Source organism: Ranitomeya variabilis, chromosome 1, assembly GCF_051348905.1.
Source record: "Ranitomeya variabilis isolate aRanVar5 chromosome 1, aRanVar5.hap1, whole genome shotgun sequence".
Classification (NCBI taxonomy): domain Eukaryota; kingdom Metazoa; phylum Chordata; class Amphibia; order Anura; family Dendrobatidae; genus Ranitomeya; species Ranitomeya variabilis.
Window position 1 is genome coordinate 838,117,757 of NC_135232.1, and position 18,251 is coordinate 838,136,007.

The window sequence follows — 18,251 nt, forward strand, 5'->3', positions numbered from 1 at the left end:
TAAACTGTTGGTTCCCTTACATTTTCTACATTTGGGCCCTGACTCCTTACAAAAAAATGGTGGTGGGGTATTGGCCAGTTTCTGTACATTTAAGCACATCTAACAGACTGGGTTAATATGCTCCACAGACCTATTCAGGCCGCATCCTTACACATATTGGAACATTGTCATTGCCACGCTAATGCATTTACCTGAGATCTGTAGCACTGCCTGTCACCTGAGTAATACACTGCACGGAACTTGTCACTCTCTGGGACAAATCCTGTAATTAATCCATTGCTGCTCAAAATCATGCAAAACATACATTGAAGAACTGTGTAGGCTTGTGCTGGTTAGTCAATGGCACTCCTGTTTCATTCCCTTGAGGAGGTTGCTTCCAAGTAAATGAGGCTTGTACGTGTTCTTGACATGGGTTTCAGGCATGACAGACTGACCACAATACAGGCTTCCGCTTGCTTACACTGTATTCCGAATTTATTTCTAATGCTTTTGGTGTCTGGTAGAATCCAATTTACTGATATTGATCATACAGCTCACCCAACTCCACTATTATATTCACCTTACAGCCGCTTCACCCGCTAAGACAGTGGTTCCATTGGGATCAGGTGGCAAAAATGAACTGTGGACCTTACAAAACGCAGGTTTCACAGCACATGGTGGCAGTCTGTTAATTGTCAGCGAGGGCCACATAATGACATGGCGGTGGACATAGTGGTGGTGGCGAGCAAAGCCCATAATTTAAATGGGCATGTTTTAGCTTGCATTGTAAAGGTGTGGGGAATATGTATTCCACTATCTGGCGATCTATTTTACATGAGGGAAGGACATCTCAAAAGTAGGAGTGAGAGCTCTCCCAAATGTATGATACATGGCCACCTGAGGGCCCTTACCAAACTCAGGTTTCATGGCACCTGCTGGCACTCTGCTAATTGTCAAGCAAGGGTTGCACAATGACAAGGTGGTGGATTTGGTGGTTTTGGCGGGCGATGCCCAAAATTCAAGTGGACATGTTTGAAATGGCATTGTAAAGGGATGGGGTATATGTATTCTACTACCTTGCTAACTATTTGGCATGAGGGAGGGTCCTCCCAAATGTAGGAGTGAAAGCCCTCACAAATGTTACAGTAAAAAATAAAGCCTAAAAACTTTGTGTGAACACATGCTAAAGGAAAGTTATAATTTTTTTTTTTTTTTGCATTATGTCCATGCAATTATGAAAGAAATAATGTTTCTTAGCATTTTTCCCTTTATACATTTTTTTTTAGTTTGGTAGGTCTTTTTAAAAATCCGTACAACCGACGCAATAGTCCGACAACATTATACCATATGCCCCCATATGCCCCCAGACGTGTTTGTTGGGTCCAGCGGAAAAATATTCGGCTTTCCCAATGACTTGCATTGGATTCGTTATTCGGTATGAATAAAAAAATATAATTAATTATTCATACCGATTTCCCCGAATCCGAATATTTCACTATTCGATCATCACTAACAATAAGCCATTATTTTTTGGCCATTTTTTTGTATTTTGCGTGGCAACAAGAATACATTTTTGTCAGCCAAGGGGAACATTTCTCTGCCATTCTCTGTGATATTATTAACTGTTAATTGTTTATTATTAATTATATAATTTCAGCGTTAATATACATGAAATTGCAAATATCCTTTGAATAATGGTTAAATATCTCCCCAGTATCGAGCCAATCAAGCTTTGTGTGCTGCCGTGTGTAATAATACAATAATAATATTTTATCATCCTAAACATAATGTTCCTTCTTCAGAATCAAAATTTTAGAATAAATTGTCAAACAATACAGTGGGGAAAAAAAGTATTTAGTCAGTCACCAATTGTGCAAGTTCTCCCACTTAAAAAGATGAGAGAGGCCTGTAATTGACATCATAGGTAGACCACAACTATGAGAGTCAAAATGAGGAAACAAATCCAGAAAATCACCTTGTCTGATGTGGCAAGATTTATTTTGCAAATTATGGTGGAAAATAAATATTTCGTTATTAACAAAAGTTCATCTCAATATTTTCTTATATATCCTTTGTTGGCAATGACAGAGGTCAAACGTTTTCTGTAAGTCTTAACAAGGTTGGCACACATTGTTGGTGGTATGTTGGCCCATTCCTGCATGCAGATCTCCTCTAGAGCAGTGATGTTTTGGGCCTGTCGCTGGGCAACACAGACTTTCAACTCCCTCCAAATGTTTTCTATGGGGTTGAGATCTGGAGACTGGCTAGGCCACTCCAGGACCTTTATATGCTTCTTAAAAAGCCACTCCTTCATTGCCCTGGCAGTGTGATTGGGATCATTATCATGCTGAAAGACCCATCCACATTTCATCTTCAATGCCCTTACTGATGGAAGGATGTTTGCACTCAAATTCTCATGATACATGGCCCCATTCATTCTTTCACGTACACGGATCAGTCGTGCTGGTCCCTTTGCAGAGAAGTAGCCCCAAAACATGATGTTGCCACCCTCATGCTTCACAGTAGGTATGGTGTTCTTTGGAATCAACTCAGCACTCTGTCTCCTCCAAACACGACAAGTTTTGTTTCTACCAAACAGTTCTACTTTGGTTTTATCAGACCATATGACATTCTCCCAATACTCTTCTGGATTATCCAAATGCTCTCTAGCAAACTTGAGATGGGCCCATACATATACAGGCTTAAGCAGGGGGACACGTCTGACACTGCAGGATCTGAGTCCCTGGCAGCGTAGTGTGTTACTGATAGTAGCCTTTGTTACGGTGGTCCCAGCTCTATGCAGGTCATTCACTAGGTCCTCTGGTGTTGTTCTGGGATTTTTGCTCACCCTTCTTGTGATCATTTTGACCCCATTTTTATGTAAATAAAAATAAAACAATAAAAATACACATATTTGGTATCGCCGTGTCCATAAAGACCTGCTCTATAAAACTGTCCCACTAGTTATCCCCTTCAGTGAACACCATAAGAAAATAAAACGAGGCAAAAATCAACGCTTTATCATCATACCGCCAAAGAAAAAGTGCAATAAAGCGCGATAAAAAAGACAAATGTAAATAAAAATGGTATCGCTGAAAACGTCATCTTGTCCCACAAAAAACAAGCCATGATACAGCTTCATCATCAGAAAAATAAAAAAGTTATAGCTCTCAGAATAAAGCGATGCAAAAATAATTATTTTTTCTTTAAAATAGTTTTTATTGTGTAAAAGCGCCAAAACATAAAAAACAATATAAATTGGGTATCGCTGTAATCGTACTGACCCAAAGAATAAAGCTGCCTTACCAATTTAAGCACACATGAAACCTTTTAAAGAAGCAAAAATAAAAAGCAATTCCTGAATTGCTGTTTTTTGTTCATGCTGTCTTCCAAAAATCAGAATAGAAATCGATCTCAAAATGTCATGTGCCCGAAAATAGTACCAATAAAAACATCAGCTCGTCCCACGAAAAACAAGCCATAACATGACTCCGTTGGCAGAAATATGGAAAATTATAGCTCTGAAAATATGGTGATGCAAAAACTAGTTTTCGCAATAAAAAGCATCTTTTAGTGTGTGACAGCTGCCAAACATAAAAACTCCATATAAATCTGGTATCGCTGTAATCGCACCGACCCGAAGAATAAAGTCACCTAATCACTTATACTGCACGAAGAATGGCGTAAAAAATAAATAAAACCAATTCTTCACATGCTGTTGATTTTTTCATTGTGCCTCCCAAAAAAGAAGGATGGGGGATGGTGATTAGGATTTAGGAGTGTGGATTTTGCTGGATTGTATTTTAGTAACAATTTCACTTTTCAGAGTCTTTGTTCTAACAGATACATGATACATTTTTATCTAGTTTTAAAAAAATTTCATCCAAGGAAAGAGTCTTTTGTTTGTTCATTAAGTGATTGTTTAAACAGGCCAATAATTGAGAAACAAGCAATCCTATGAACACCTGTTTTGATTATTGACATGTATAAATGGTGTGGTCAGTACCCATAGCAGACTATCTATTGTTCCCATAGCTGTTTTCCTACTGGAATTTTGATAAAATTCAGTCTACATACAGTACATGCCATCAGTATCATTTTGTATGGTATCAAAAATGGAGACAATATATAACAACCAGAAAATAATATGCACAAGACTTCAAAACAATACAAATTGTAAACTGGCACTAAAGAAAATGCAATGTTTTGTCTAATTTATCAAAAAGTCTAAATACACTTTAAGTTTCCCAGATGCACCTGAATTTAGAGATATCCTAAAGAAGATTATGGTTTTGAAAACCTGCCATCAATAAAAGAAGAGCGAGAAAGTACATTTTACCATACTTAGAAGCATGATTGTGCCCATGCCCAGAGGACTAAGCACAGAACAGTGAATGCATTCATCACACCGACAGATGAGCCATACCTAAGCGGCTTTAGAAGAAGTTAGTGCCAAGCAACCCCTTCCACACATTCTTATAGATCGTATTGTTGTGCCATGCCCAATGCTTTAAAATCACAAATCCATCCAAACTGCATAATTATGCTTTTGCTTTGTTAGATCACTGGAACATTTCATAATATATACTTTTCTTGCAATTACTCTGTATCATCAGATGTTTATACAATGGACTGTGACAACTATGGGTGGACTAATAGGTAATGCCATCCCTGTAACTACCCACAATAAATTCTAATATGTTCTTTACCATCCCCACTTGACTTCACCATGGAATTCTCATCAACCTTCTTAACATGGATATTATGTATTCACAAACAATTGCTCAATATGCTGCAACAAAAATCCCTCCCAGATGGAGGGTATATGTACCACTTAGCTAAATATCCTTCACATTAAGTGTGATCTATAAAGTAAATTGATCTCCACTACGGTGCTGATATAAAACTAACAATTTTATTAAACATAGTGATATAAAACATATAAAAATATGAGTTACTACATGCAAAGAAGGTGAAAATCCTCAAAGGGGACTATACTAAAAATGAATAATAATAATAATAATAATAATAATAATAATAATATACTGCCTTAGGTAATTACAAAAAATCTGGCTCGACACTTGCAAACATATTCATATTACTACCATGATTAGAAGAGCCTGCATATATGGAAGTACAATTAGTATAAGTTACATCTTGGCCTCAAAAGTCCATGTAAAGTAGCAAACAATAATACTAGTATTCCTTGGTAGGAAAAAACATGTAGCCATACTGTTCCATTAGATAAAACTCCCAATATACATGGCACACATGGAATGATGAAGTATATTACCTTGCTGTCAGCCTTGTGCAAGTACCTCGGCGTCCCTCTGCCCCGACGCGCGTTTCGCGTTAGCTTCTTCTGGAGGCGTGTCGGGGCAGGGGGTTAGCCGGTTCATATACACTGAGCTCTACCGTTCATTGGACAGTTTTGATGTTAGACTACAATCAGGAGCAAGGTGGTATTATACAGCGCATGCGTCTGAGACTAAGTCTCTTGTCAAAAATGTACAGAATACGAGGATACTATGCAGGAAGTTCCTGTCCGGCCCATATGGATAGGTGCCGCCCCCTGTATGGAGCCCGGAAAAATAGTGGCCGCCAACGAGGGATTATGTGAAATAGCCTGTGATATAGTCGAATATTACCTAAAGCCACTGGTGGTACAATTACCCTCGTATATTAAAGATACCACCGCTGCTTTGGGCCACTTGGAAAATATACAACTTACTGATGACATGGTCTTGGTCACGGCCGACGTGGAGGCCTTGTACTCAAGCATTAGACATATAGATGGCCTACAGGCGGTGGAAAAATATCTAACTCAAAGTAACATTGAGAGGGATACATCTGAATTCATCTTGAAATTATTGAAATTCATCTTGACACACAATGCCTTTATGTTTGCGGGGAGGGTCTATCTACAATTGCAGGGTACTGCAATGGGGGCCTCTTGTGCCATCTCGTACGCCAATATATTTATGGGCGCCTGGGAGTGGTCCATATTTCAACAAAGTGAAGTTGAGGGCATGGAGCGAATCCATAACTGGATTCGCTTCATAGATGACATCATGTTCATCTGGGAGGGTCCAGTAGACGAACTTAAGTCTTTGATGGCTAGACTAAATCAAAACAACAGAAACATCAAGCTAACGTACAAGTTTGGACGCATAATTGATTTTTTGGACCTTTTTATTACAGCATTACCAGATGGGCATTTGTCTACTACAGTATTTCGTAAGCCCACAGCAACCAACTCATTGCTACATGCGTCGTCACTGCACCCCAAATCTACAACTAATAGCATACCGATTGGTCATTCGTATTAAGAGAAATTGCTCCGAGGACGAACAATTCGAAATACAAGCAAAATCACTGAGAAGTAGATATCAAGTTAGAGGATATAACCGACGAGCTATACAGAAGGGATATTAGAGGGCAAAAAATACTCCGAGGCAACAACTTCTACACAAGAACCAATTAATTCCAGCAAATATAGAACAGGACAATCAGGTAAGATTTATTACCAACTATAGCAGTGAATGGCATGATCTTCGTGAGGTTATACAAAAACATTGGAAGATCCTATTCACGGATCCCATCCTCAAAAAAATCTTACCTGAACGACCCTCCCTCGTGGCAAAAAGAGCCCCTAGCTTATGGGATATTTTAGTACATAGCACATATGATCCCAAAAGAACAACTAAAAACAATAAGGCCATTATCAAGGGGGGATTTTTTCCGTGTGGTATATGTAAGGGCTGTGCCAATATGAGAAAAAGCACCACCTTTAAGAATCATGACAACTCCAGGACTTTTGACATTAGGGCACATATTACATGTTCATCTAAGGGCATTGTTTATTATGCCGAGGGCCCGTGCGGCAAAGTTTATATTGGGATGACTAGCCGCGAACTTAAAATCAGGGTGTTGAACACTGTCTAGATATAGACAAGGCAAAAACAGCCACTGACGATACCACACTAAAGACCCTCCCTAAACACTTTAAACGGTACCATCAATGTAACTCGAGATTACTCGTAGTTAAGGGCATAGATATGCTGGACTTAGGACCTAGGGGTGGAGATATTGGCAAAAGACTGGCCAAAAAAGAATGCCAATGGATATATCGATTGAGAACCTTGGTACCCCAAGGTTTAAACGAGAGTTTTGGTTTTGGTGCATTTCTGTATTGAATGTAGGAAGTAGGTAGGCAGGGGGTTAATAAGCAATTCTATATTACTGATTGCTTTTCTTTATACATTCAGAATGTTTTAGTCTATGTTGTTCGTTGGTTTTTATTCATTTTATCGTTATATGTCTTACTACAGTCTATCATCCTTACAACTAAGGTTTCTTGAAAGACTACCATCCTCAGCCTTGGGAGAAATAAGGCGAACCATATCTTTGAAAAGAATGAATACCAAAGAAACCATCATAATGCAGTGGGACTCCGTGAAAGACCTCTAAATATATAGTTTGTTTCTTGATAATGTATGGCTATATGTGGGCCAACCATATTATATTTATGTCACACTATATTTATATTTGTATTATATGTAATGTGTTTTTGTATTTTGAAGGGAGACTCCTTTAGGGTAACCCTTCTTTAAATATTAGCGTATCTGTGGTCTACTAATGTATATTCTTGTTGTTGGCCTTTATATATACACAAGTATTTTTTATATCTGTATGTTTTTATCCATGGCAATATTATTGATCATATGGGGATATATGGGGATATTAAGCTACCTGTGTGTTACTGCCACGGCAGGTAGCTATAGATTTGGCACCTTATACATGGCATAGTGGCACTTTTATTCACTATAACTTTTCACATCTTATTATGTGGTTTAATTGTAGCTACATATTTTTATTAACACTTAAATCGAATAAGTACAGTGATCACTGTGATAGGGTTAGTTTTTCACCACTTACACATATGTTGGATTACAAGATATATGTAGACTATGGTTACCCATATTCATATGGCACCTTATTAAATGTTACACATCTCATACATATATACACTTTTAGTTCCCTCTGTGTTACTCCAGGGTGTGCGCATGGATGGATTGCAGGCCGGAGGGGAGGGCGGCTAATGGTCAATAGGGGAACGGTGCAGCGGAGTCGTACTTACGGACGACTCGGTGCTCCTGACCTCGTGACCGTGACCCGACTCCCCATTGGATGCCGGTCTCTGCAGATCTGGGCATGCGCCAGGATACCCTGGAGGGACACAGTTACGTACGGCGCATTGAATGGGAAGTCCCTTTGTGATGTTTCCGGGCTCTGTACAGGGGGCGGCACCTATCCATATGGGCCGGACAGGAACTTCCTGCATAGTATCCCCGTATTCTATACACGTTTGACAAGAGACTTAGTCTCAGACGCATGCGCTGTATAATACCGCCTTGCTCCTACATGGCTGATTGTAGTCTAACATCAAAACTGTCCAATGAACGGTAGGGCTCAGTGTATTTAAACCGGCTAACCCCCTGCCCTGACACGCCTCCAGAAGAAGCTAACGCGAAACGCGCGTCGGGGCAGAGGGATGCCGAGGTACTTGCACAAGGCTGACAGCAAGGTAATATACTTCATCATTCCATGTGTGCCATGTATATTGAGAGTTTTATCTAATGGAACAGTATGGCTACATGTTTTTTCCTACCAAGGAATACTAGTATTATTGTTTGCTACTTTACATGGACTTTTGAGGCCAAGATGTAACTTATACTAATTGTACTTCCATATATGCAGGCTCTTCTAATCATGGTAGTAATATGAATATGTTTGCAAGTGTCGAGCCAGATTTTTTGTAATTACCTAAGGCAGTATAGTCCCTTTTGAGGATTTTCACCTTCTTTGCATATAGTAACTCATATTTTTATATGTTTTATATCACTATGTTTAATAAAATTGTTAGTTTTACATCAGTACCGTAGTGGAGATCAATTTACTTTATAGATCACACTTAATGTGAAGGATATCCTCCTAACTTGGAGTAACATTTATTTTACTTTGCTCACAAGTCTTCTGCAACGAGGTGGCGCTGCTTAAAGGGAACCTGTCAGCAGGATTGTGCACAGTAACCTACACACAGTGTCAGGTCGGCGCCGTTATACTGATTATAATGATACTTGGTTGATGAAATCCGTCTTGTGGTTGTTGTTTAATCTCTATTTTCAGTTTAGAGTTAATGACATGCTCGTGCTCCGGCGTGGCCTGTGGGGGGGATCTTCATGTGGTGCTCCGATTAGGTATTCACCAGTATGGTTTCTGTCTGGTCACTGATCCCTCAGTTTCATCAAACAAGGTATCATTTTAATCAGTATAACCTGACACTGTGTGTAGGTTACTGTGCACAATCCTGCTGACAGGTTCCCTTTAAATGTTACTAATAAGTGTAAAGAATCATGAGAATTTTGAAGTGCTTCAAGAATCTTTAATGAATAAAATAGTATAAGGGTATCTGCAGTGCACACAACCTTTTTTCGGGCGGCGTCCTCCTGGAACCTGCCTGAAAAAAGACAAAAAAATACACACCAAAAAGAATGAACATGCACAAGAATGTCAAAATAACTTGCTCTCCTCATGTTCAGTCTTTTGTAACTTCTTTAGACTTCAAAAGAGGCTAAAAAAAAGTAACCAATCCATTCTTCTGGCTTTTGGAAGCTGCCATTATATTGTAAATAGTATTTAAAAAAGAAAAGACATCCAGAAAGACGCCAGACAAGACGCTTCAGGAAAAAACACTACTGGCATTTTCCTGTTGCTTCTTCTGATTCATCAAAACTAAGTGGCACAAAAGAAAAGGAGGAACTATTCCAGAGTTAGCGGAGCAGCAATACTTGGAGAAGACACTAAGTTTAAAGGCACGTGTAGACAACAGTGTATTCTCTCATCCAAGAAAATGGGGTCAATTATGCAAATCACACTGATAAAACTCTGATCAGAATTTGATCGGAGTGTGAGCATAGTGTGATCTCATTCTCTCGGATGAGAAGATTGAGTTAAAAATGTCTCCGTTTTCTAAATTTTGTGAGTCCATGAAAATCAGACTGCACTCAGATGTCATCCGAATGCAGTTTGATGGTTTTCACTGACTCGGTGACTTGCATAGCAGAGTGCGATCTGAATAACAGATCAAACTTGAACATTCAGCGATTTTTCCTCAGACCGGCAAAAAAATGTAACATGTGCACAGCCCCCATAGACTAACAATTGTCCAAGTGCGCTCTGATGTCATATCACGCAATCTTGAGTACTGCAGAAATTCTGTTGTAACCTTGGCCAGATCTGTGCCTTGCCATAATTCTGTCTCTGAGCTCCTTGGCCAGTTCCTTTGACCTCATGATTCTCATATGGTCTGACATGGACTGTGAGCTGTGAGGTCTTATATAGACAGGTGTGTGCCTTTCCAAATCAAGTCCTATCAGTTTAATTAAACACAGCTGGACTCCAATGAAGGAGTAGAACCATCTCAAGGAGGATCACAAGGAAATGGACAGAATGTGACTTAAGTATGAGTGTCTGAGCAAAGGGTCTGAATACTTATGACCATGTGATATTTCAGTTTTTCTTTTTAAATAAATTTGCAAAAATTTCTACATTTCTGTTTTTTTTCAGTCAAGATGGGGTGCAGAGTGTACATTAATGAGAAAAAAATGAACATTTTTTAATTTACCAAATGGCTGCAATGAAACAAAGAGTGAAACATTTGAAGGGGTCTGAATACTTTCTATACCCACTGTAAAAAATTGCATCATTTTCCGAGACCCATAGCATCTCCATTTTTCAGGATCTGGGCCTGGTGAGGGCTCGTTTTTTGCATGCAGAGCTGACGTTTTTATTAAAGAAACAAGTTTTACTATTGTGTGATGTGATATGTTATGTGATATAATTTGAATAGTAATATGTCAGTAATGTTGGTGATATGTATAGTTTGATCATAAGGATAGTTAGTCTATAACTAGCCCATAGTGGGAGGGAATGAGTTATAGGGAAAGTGACAGTTTCCTGTCAGATAGTCAAATAGGGCCTGTGGTGCATAGTGAGAGGACAACAAGGTCAAAAGTGAGCAGTGCTGCATTCTGGAGTGACCCTAAGTGAGAGGAGACTGTCAAAAAGGAATAGCGAGACCTGGAGCATGTGTGACTAAGAGACAGAGTGACCTCCCAGAAATGGGTCCTAGGAGAGGAGGCCTAGGCATGAGATCCTGAGCTTATAACACTGAAGGTTACAGGCCTAAAACAGAATTGAATACATGGGAAGTGCAAAATGTCCAGGGCGGGAGTTCTCAAGCATCAGCATTACCAGTAAATGACACTTTTTTAAAGGGAACCTGTCACCCCCAAAATCGAAGGTGAGCTAAGCCCACCGGCATCAGGGGCTTATCTACAGCATTCTGGAATTCTGTAGATAAGTCCCCAAAGTATCCTGAAAGAGGAGAAAAAGAGGTTAGATTATCCTCACCCAGGGGCAGTCCCGCTGCGGTCCAGTCCGATGGGTGTCACGGTCCGGTCTGGGGCCTCCCATCTTCTTACGATGATGTGCTCTTCTTGTCTTCATGCTGCGGCTCCGGCGCAGGTGTACTTTGTCTGCCCTGTTGAGGGCAGAGCAAAGTACTGCAGTGCGCAGGCGCTGGGAAAGGTCAGAGAGGCCTGCGCACTGCAGTACTTTGCTCTGCCCTCAACAGGGCAAGTCAGTACGCCTGCGCCGGAGCCGCAGCGTGAAGACAAGAAGAGGACATCATCGTAAGAAGATGGGAGGCCCCAGACCGGACCGCGACGCCCATCGGATCGGACCGCCCGCCCAGGTGAGTATAATCTAACCTCTTTTTCTCATCTTTCAGGATACATCGGGGGCTTATCTACAGCATTCCAGAATGCTGTAGATAAGCTGCTGATGCCGTTGGGCTTAGCTCACCCTCGATTTTGGGGGTGACAGGTTCCCTTTAATCAGGACTGTAGTGTTAAAGCTGGGTTGTGCTGCAATAGTGCAAGACAGTGGGCATAGAGGGTACTTTAGACTACAACTGAAGGATACTTAAAATGCTTCGAGTTGTAAAGGAAATGTCTTTAAGACTTTATACCCACTATCCCTTGTATATAACCCTTATCAAGTTGCAGTTCAGTAAAGAGTTTATTTTTGAATGGTGATGAATAGAGTTGAGCGAGTTTTACTTTTTTAGGATCGAGTTGGGTTTCGCGAAACCCGACTTTCTCAAAAGTCGGGTCGGGTGAAATCGGCCGACCGAAACACGAAACCCAATGCAAATCAATGGGGAATCAAAGTCGGCAGTGAGTGGAGGACAGGAAAACACCTATGGTGCCCATTTTAATGCCAAAAACATCAATTCTTGTTACTTAAGCTTGTCAATCTTAATTTACCTTATAATAATAGTTAGGCATTGAAAATTGGGAGTCATTTGGTTAAAGTTATGGGGGGGTAGGGCTGGTTCAAGTTTTTCGTGGGCCCAGGAAACGCGGTGGAGCAGGGAGAGGTAAGTATTTCAACTTTGCAAGTGCTGTGATCCTGAGCAAGCAGGGGGGCCCACTCGTTCGCATTGCCACTGGCACAGGGCCCCTCAAAGTACGGCGGTGTGTTTGATGGTGGAGGCGCCTCCCACCGGCAGAGACACTTTTGCGTACAATGAGGGGCCCTGTGCCACTGACTTCGCCAATGAGTATGCCCCCCCCCACCTGATGAAGGAACCTGCACTTTCATCTGCACCTTCCTCTTTGTCCCCGTGTAAGGTGGTATAGTATGCGGGAAGGGGAACCTGACTTTCAGCAGGGTCAGATTCTGGCTGTGTAGAGTGGAAGGGGAATGTAGTGGTCTGGGTCAATGTACCAGCAGACTCATCTAGCAGTGGCTGGGCAATGGGCAGGATGAGGAGGAAAATAGAGATAGAGGCCCAAATAATAAAGTAGGCTAAATGCAGTTCAAAATTGGTAACAGGACTAAACAGGCGCCACTGCTTTGTTCAGTGGAGAACAACAAGCAGCGGAAGACACCGTTAGCAGGCCCAACCAAACAAGTAGGCCAAATGCAGTTTAATATTCGACACAGGATGAAAATTGAGGCTCAGCTTTGTTCAGTGGAGGAGAAAAGCAAGGAGCGGCAGACACCGTTAGTAGGCCCAACCAAACAAGTAGGCCAAATGCAGTTTAATATTCTAAACAGGATGAAAATTGAGGCTCAGTTTTGTTCAGTGGAGGAGAAAAGCAAGGAGCGGCATTCACCTTTAGTAGGCCCCACCAAACAAGTAGGCCAAATGCAGTTTAATATTCGAAACAGGATGAAAATTGAGGCTCAGCTTTGTTCAGTGGAGGAGAAAAGCAAGGAGCGGCAGACACGGTTAGTAGGCCCAACCAAACAAGTAGGCCAAATGCAGTTTAATATTCGACACAGGATGAAAATTGAGGCCCAGCTTTGTTCAGTGGAGGAGAACAACAAGCAGCGGCAGACACCGTTAGTAGGCCCAACCAAACAAGTAGGCCAAATGCAGTTTAATATTTGAAACAGGATGAAAATTGCGGCTCAGCTTTGTTCAGTGGAGGAGAACAACAAGCAGCGGCAGACACCGTTAGTAGGCCCAACCAAACAAGTAGGCCAAATGCAGTTTAATATTTGAAACAGGATGAAAATTGCGGCTCAGCTTTGTTCAGTGGAGAACAACAAGCAGCAGCAGACACCGTTAGTAGGCCCAACCAAACAAGTAGGCCAAATGCAGTTTAATATTCGAAACAGGATGAAAATTGTGGCTCAGCTTTGTTCAGTGGAAAAAAGCAAAGAGCAGCAGACACCGTTAGTAGGCCCAACCAAACAAGCAGGCCAAATGCAGTTTAATATGCGAAACAGGAAGAAAATTGCGGCTCAGCTTTGTTCAGTGGAAAAAAGCAAGGAGCGGCAGACACCGTTAGTAGGCCCAACCAAACAGGTAGGCCAAATGCAGTTTAATATTCTAAACAGGATGAAAATTGCGGCTCAGCTTTGTTCAGTGGAAAAAAGCAAGGAGCGGCAGACACCGTTAGTAGGCCCAACCAAACAGGTAGGCCAAATGCAGTTTAATATTCTAAACAGGATGAAAATTGCGGCTCAGCTTTGTTCAGTGGAGGAGAACAACAAGCAGCGGCAGACACCGTTAGTAGGCCCAACCAAACAAGTAGGCCAAATGCAGTTTAATATTCGAAACAGGAGAAAACTAGCGGCTGAGCTTTGTGCATTGGAGGACAACTGTAATGGGAGGCAGACACAGTTAGTAGGCCCAAATAAGTAGTAAGGAGTGGCACAGACAGAGTTAGTAGGCCTAAAATAAAAAAGTTGGCTAAATGCACTTCAAAACTGGTAACAGGAGTACACAGGCGGCATAGGTTTGTTCAGTGGAGGTCAAGTGTAAGGAGTGGCGCAGACAGACTTAGTAGGTCTAAAATAAAAAAGTAGGCTAAATGCACTTCAAAACTGGTAACAGGAGTACACAGGCGGCATTGGTTTGTTCAGTGGAGGTCAAGTGTAAGGAGTGGCGCAGGCAGACTTAGTAGGCCTAAAATAAAAAAGTAGGCTAAATGCACTTCAAAACTGGTAACAGGAGTACACAGGCGGCATTGGTTTGTTCAGTGGAGGTCAAGTGTAAGGAGTGGCGCAGACAGACATAGTAGGCCTAAAATAAAAAAATAGGCGAAATGCACTTCAAAACTGGTAACAGGAGTACACAGGCGGCATAGCTTTGTTCAGTGGAGGACAACTGTAAGGAGTGGCTGACACAGTTAGTAGGCCAAAATAATAAAGTGAGGTAAATGTCTGCCAAAAAAATGTTCATAAATAAACAGGTGGCATAGCTAGGTACAGGGGTGGGCTCCTCTGCTGAGTAGCAGACAGTGGTAGTTGGCACAAAGTATTAACTGGTCTAAATGGATGCCAGGGCCCCTGTATATTTTTAATATCATCTATCATTTCAACAAATTTGTATTGGCAGTGCCATTGAAGGATTTATCAGCACAGACTACACTGTGGTGGAGCAGGGAGAGGTAAGTATTGCAAGTGGTAGAGCACTGTTCGAGCTGGGGGGGAACACTCTCTCGTGGGCTGCGGTACTGGCACAGGGCCCCTCATATTACGACGGTGTGTCTTACGTTGGTTGTGCACCACCACTGTCAGAGACACTTCATTGTACTATGAGGGACCCTGTGCCAGTGCCGTCGCCCAAAAGAGGGCACACCCACCTGTCCAGGCAAACTGCATTTGCATGGGTGCTTGCACTAGGTGGTGACCACGGCCCTGTGGGGGCAGTCAGCCCATTTAGGGAGGTAAAAAAATGGCCTATGGTGGACATTCAGCAGCTGCAAATGGAGGAATTGGAGCAGTCAGTAAGAGGAGGCCAAAAGCAAGAAATTTTGTAAGCAAGCTACGTGTCAGCAGGGGAAGGTGGGGCAAAATAATTTGAAATCCATGATTGGTTCATTTTAATGAAGGTTAGATCATCAACATTTTGGGTAGCCAGACGAGTCCTTTTTTCGGTCAGTATTGAACCAGCAGCACTGAAGACTAGGGTTGAGCGAAACGGATCGTTCATTTTCAAAAGTCGCCGACTTTTGCCAAAGTCGGGTTTCGTGAAAACCGACTCGACTCCAGCGTGGGATCGGCCACGTGGTCGGCGATCTTGGCGCCAAAGTCGCGTTTTGTATGACGCCTTCCCCGCCATTTTTTCTGCCAATTAAGGAGTGTGGGCAGCGTGATGACATAGGTTCCGGTCTGGTTTCTGCGGCGTCATAGAGCCATATTACCGTTTCGGCTGCAGTGATTTCCACAGTCAAACACAACATATGCTTTGCACGGAGGAGAGAGAGAGAGAGAGAGTCCACATTGACTTGCATTGGGTTTTGTGTTCCGGTCCGGAACCCGACTTTACAGTAGAATCGGCCGATTTCACGCGATCCGACTTTCGAGAAGGTCGGGTTTCACAAAACCCAACTCGATCCTAAAAAAGCAAAAGTCGCTCAACCCTACTGAAGACTCTTTCTGATAGCACACTAGCAGCTGGGCAAGCAAGCTCCTGTAATGCATATTCTGCCAATTCAGGCCAGGTGTCTATTTTAGATGCCCAGTAATCAAAGGGGAATGACGTGTGAGGGAGAACATCGATAAGGGAGGAAAAATAGTTTGTAACCATACTGGACAAATGCAGTCTCCTGTCACTTTGAATCGATGCAGCAGTACCTGTCGTGTCTGCGGTCATTGCGAAATCACTCCACAACCTGGTCATAAAACCCCTCTGTCCAACCCCACTTCTGATTTGTGCACCTCTAACACCTCTGCCATGTTGCCCCCTACAGCTTGTGTGAGAACCATCACCTCCGCTGTGTGATGGGAATGCCTGAACCAAACGGTCTACAAGAGATGCTTGTTTGGTAGCCAATATTTGCTCAAGGTTCTCATGTGGCATGATATTTTGTAATTTTCCTTTATATCGGGGATACAGGAGGCAGGCCAACCAGTAATCGTCATCGGTCATCATTTTGATAATGCGGGGGTCCCTTTTTAGGATACGCAAGGCATACTCAGCCATGTGGGCCAATGTTCCAGGTGTCAATTCACTGCTTGTGCCGGGTTGAGCAGCACTTTCTTGCAAATCAACATCACTTGTGTCCCACAAAAACCCTGTACCTGACCTTGCAACGCCATCAGTTTCTATTGCCCCTTGAGAAGCATCCTCCTCCCATAAATATTCATCCCCATCATCCTCCTTCTCCTCCTCTTCGTCCCCCACCTCGTCCAGGAGAGTTTCCTGAGCTGACAATGGCTGACTGTCATCAAGGCTTCCCTCCTCTTCGGCTGCAGACACCTGCTCCTTAATGTGCGTCAAACTTTGCATCAGCAGACGCATTAGTGGGATGCTCATGCTTATGATGGCGTCGTCTGCACTTACCAGCCGTGTTCATTCCTCAAAACACTGAAGGACTTGACAGAGGTCTTGTAGCTTCGACCACTGCACACCTGACAACTTGATGTCTGCCATCCAACTGCCTGCCCATGTATGTGTATCCTCCCACAAATACATTACAGCACGCCTCTGTTCGCACAGCCTCTGAAGCATGTGCAGTCTGAAGTTCCACCTTGTTGCAACGTCGATTATTAGGCGGTGCTGGGGAAGCTTCAGCGATCGCTGATGGTTCAGCATACGGCTGGAGTGTACGGGTGACCGGCAGATGTGCGAGCAAAGTCTTCGCACCTTTAGGAGCAGGGCTGGTAACCCCGGATAATTTTTCAGGAAGCACTGCACCACCAGGTTCAAGGTGTGAGCCAGGCAAGGTATGTGTTTCAGTTCTGAAAGGGCTATGGCTGCCATAAAATTCCTTCCGTTATCACTGACTACCTTGCCTGCCTCAAGATGTACACTGCCCAGCCATGACTGAGTTTCTTGCTGCAAGTACTTGGCCAGTACTTCCGCGGTGTGTCTGTTGTCGTTCAAACACTTCATTTCCAACAAAGCCTGCTGACGCTTACCACTAGCTTCTGGAGGAGGAGGAGGAGGAGGGGTGGCGAACGCCTACAGCCAACTGTTTCCTAGACCGTGGGCTTGGCAGAACTGTCCCACTATGGCTGTCCCCTGTGGACCCTGCATCCACCACATTAACCCAGTGTGCCGTTATGGACATGTAACGTCCCTGGCCATGTCTACTGATCCATGCATCTGTTGTGAGGTGGACCTTTCTACTTACTGATTGCCTCAGTGCATGGACAATGCTGTATTTGACATGCTGGTGGAGGGCTGGGATGGCTTTTCTCGCAAAGAGATGTCGACTGGGTAGGTCATAGCGTGGTACTCGGTAGGCCATCAGGGCTTTGAAAGCTTTGTTTTCACCCAACCGTTAGGGCATCATCTCTAACGAGATTAGTCTTGCAATGTGGGCGTTCAAACCCTGAGTACGCGGATGAGAGGATGAGTACTTTCTTTTCCTAACGAGAGTCTCTTGTAGGGTGAGCTGGACTGGAGAGCTGCATATGGTGGAACAAGCGGTGGTGGACATGGCGGATTGAGAGAGGGTTGGTGATGGTATTCTTGAGGTTAACCTACATACAGTGTTTCCTACCAAAAACCTTGTGATTCCCTGACTGCTTTGGCCTTGCGACGATACCTCCACATTTGCTGCTGGTGGTGTCCTAGCCGGTGGTCTTACAGTGCGGGAAGTGCAGCGCCCCAGAGTCCTGGCCGTTGCAGTAATGATGCTCTGCCACTAAGGGGAATAATGTTATGTCTGATTGCACTA

The 18,251-nt window shown here is 42.8% G+C and overlaps 1 protein-coding gene across 1 annotated transcript in view; it reads left to right on the forward strand.

Annotated features, from left to right (window-relative positions):
- Positions 1-18,251, forward strand: part of ARHGAP24 (Rho GTPase activating protein 24) — a 1,388,018-nt gene that overhangs the window by 472,850 nt on the left and 896,917 nt on the right. The gene's annotated exons all lie outside the window — the stretch shown is intronic.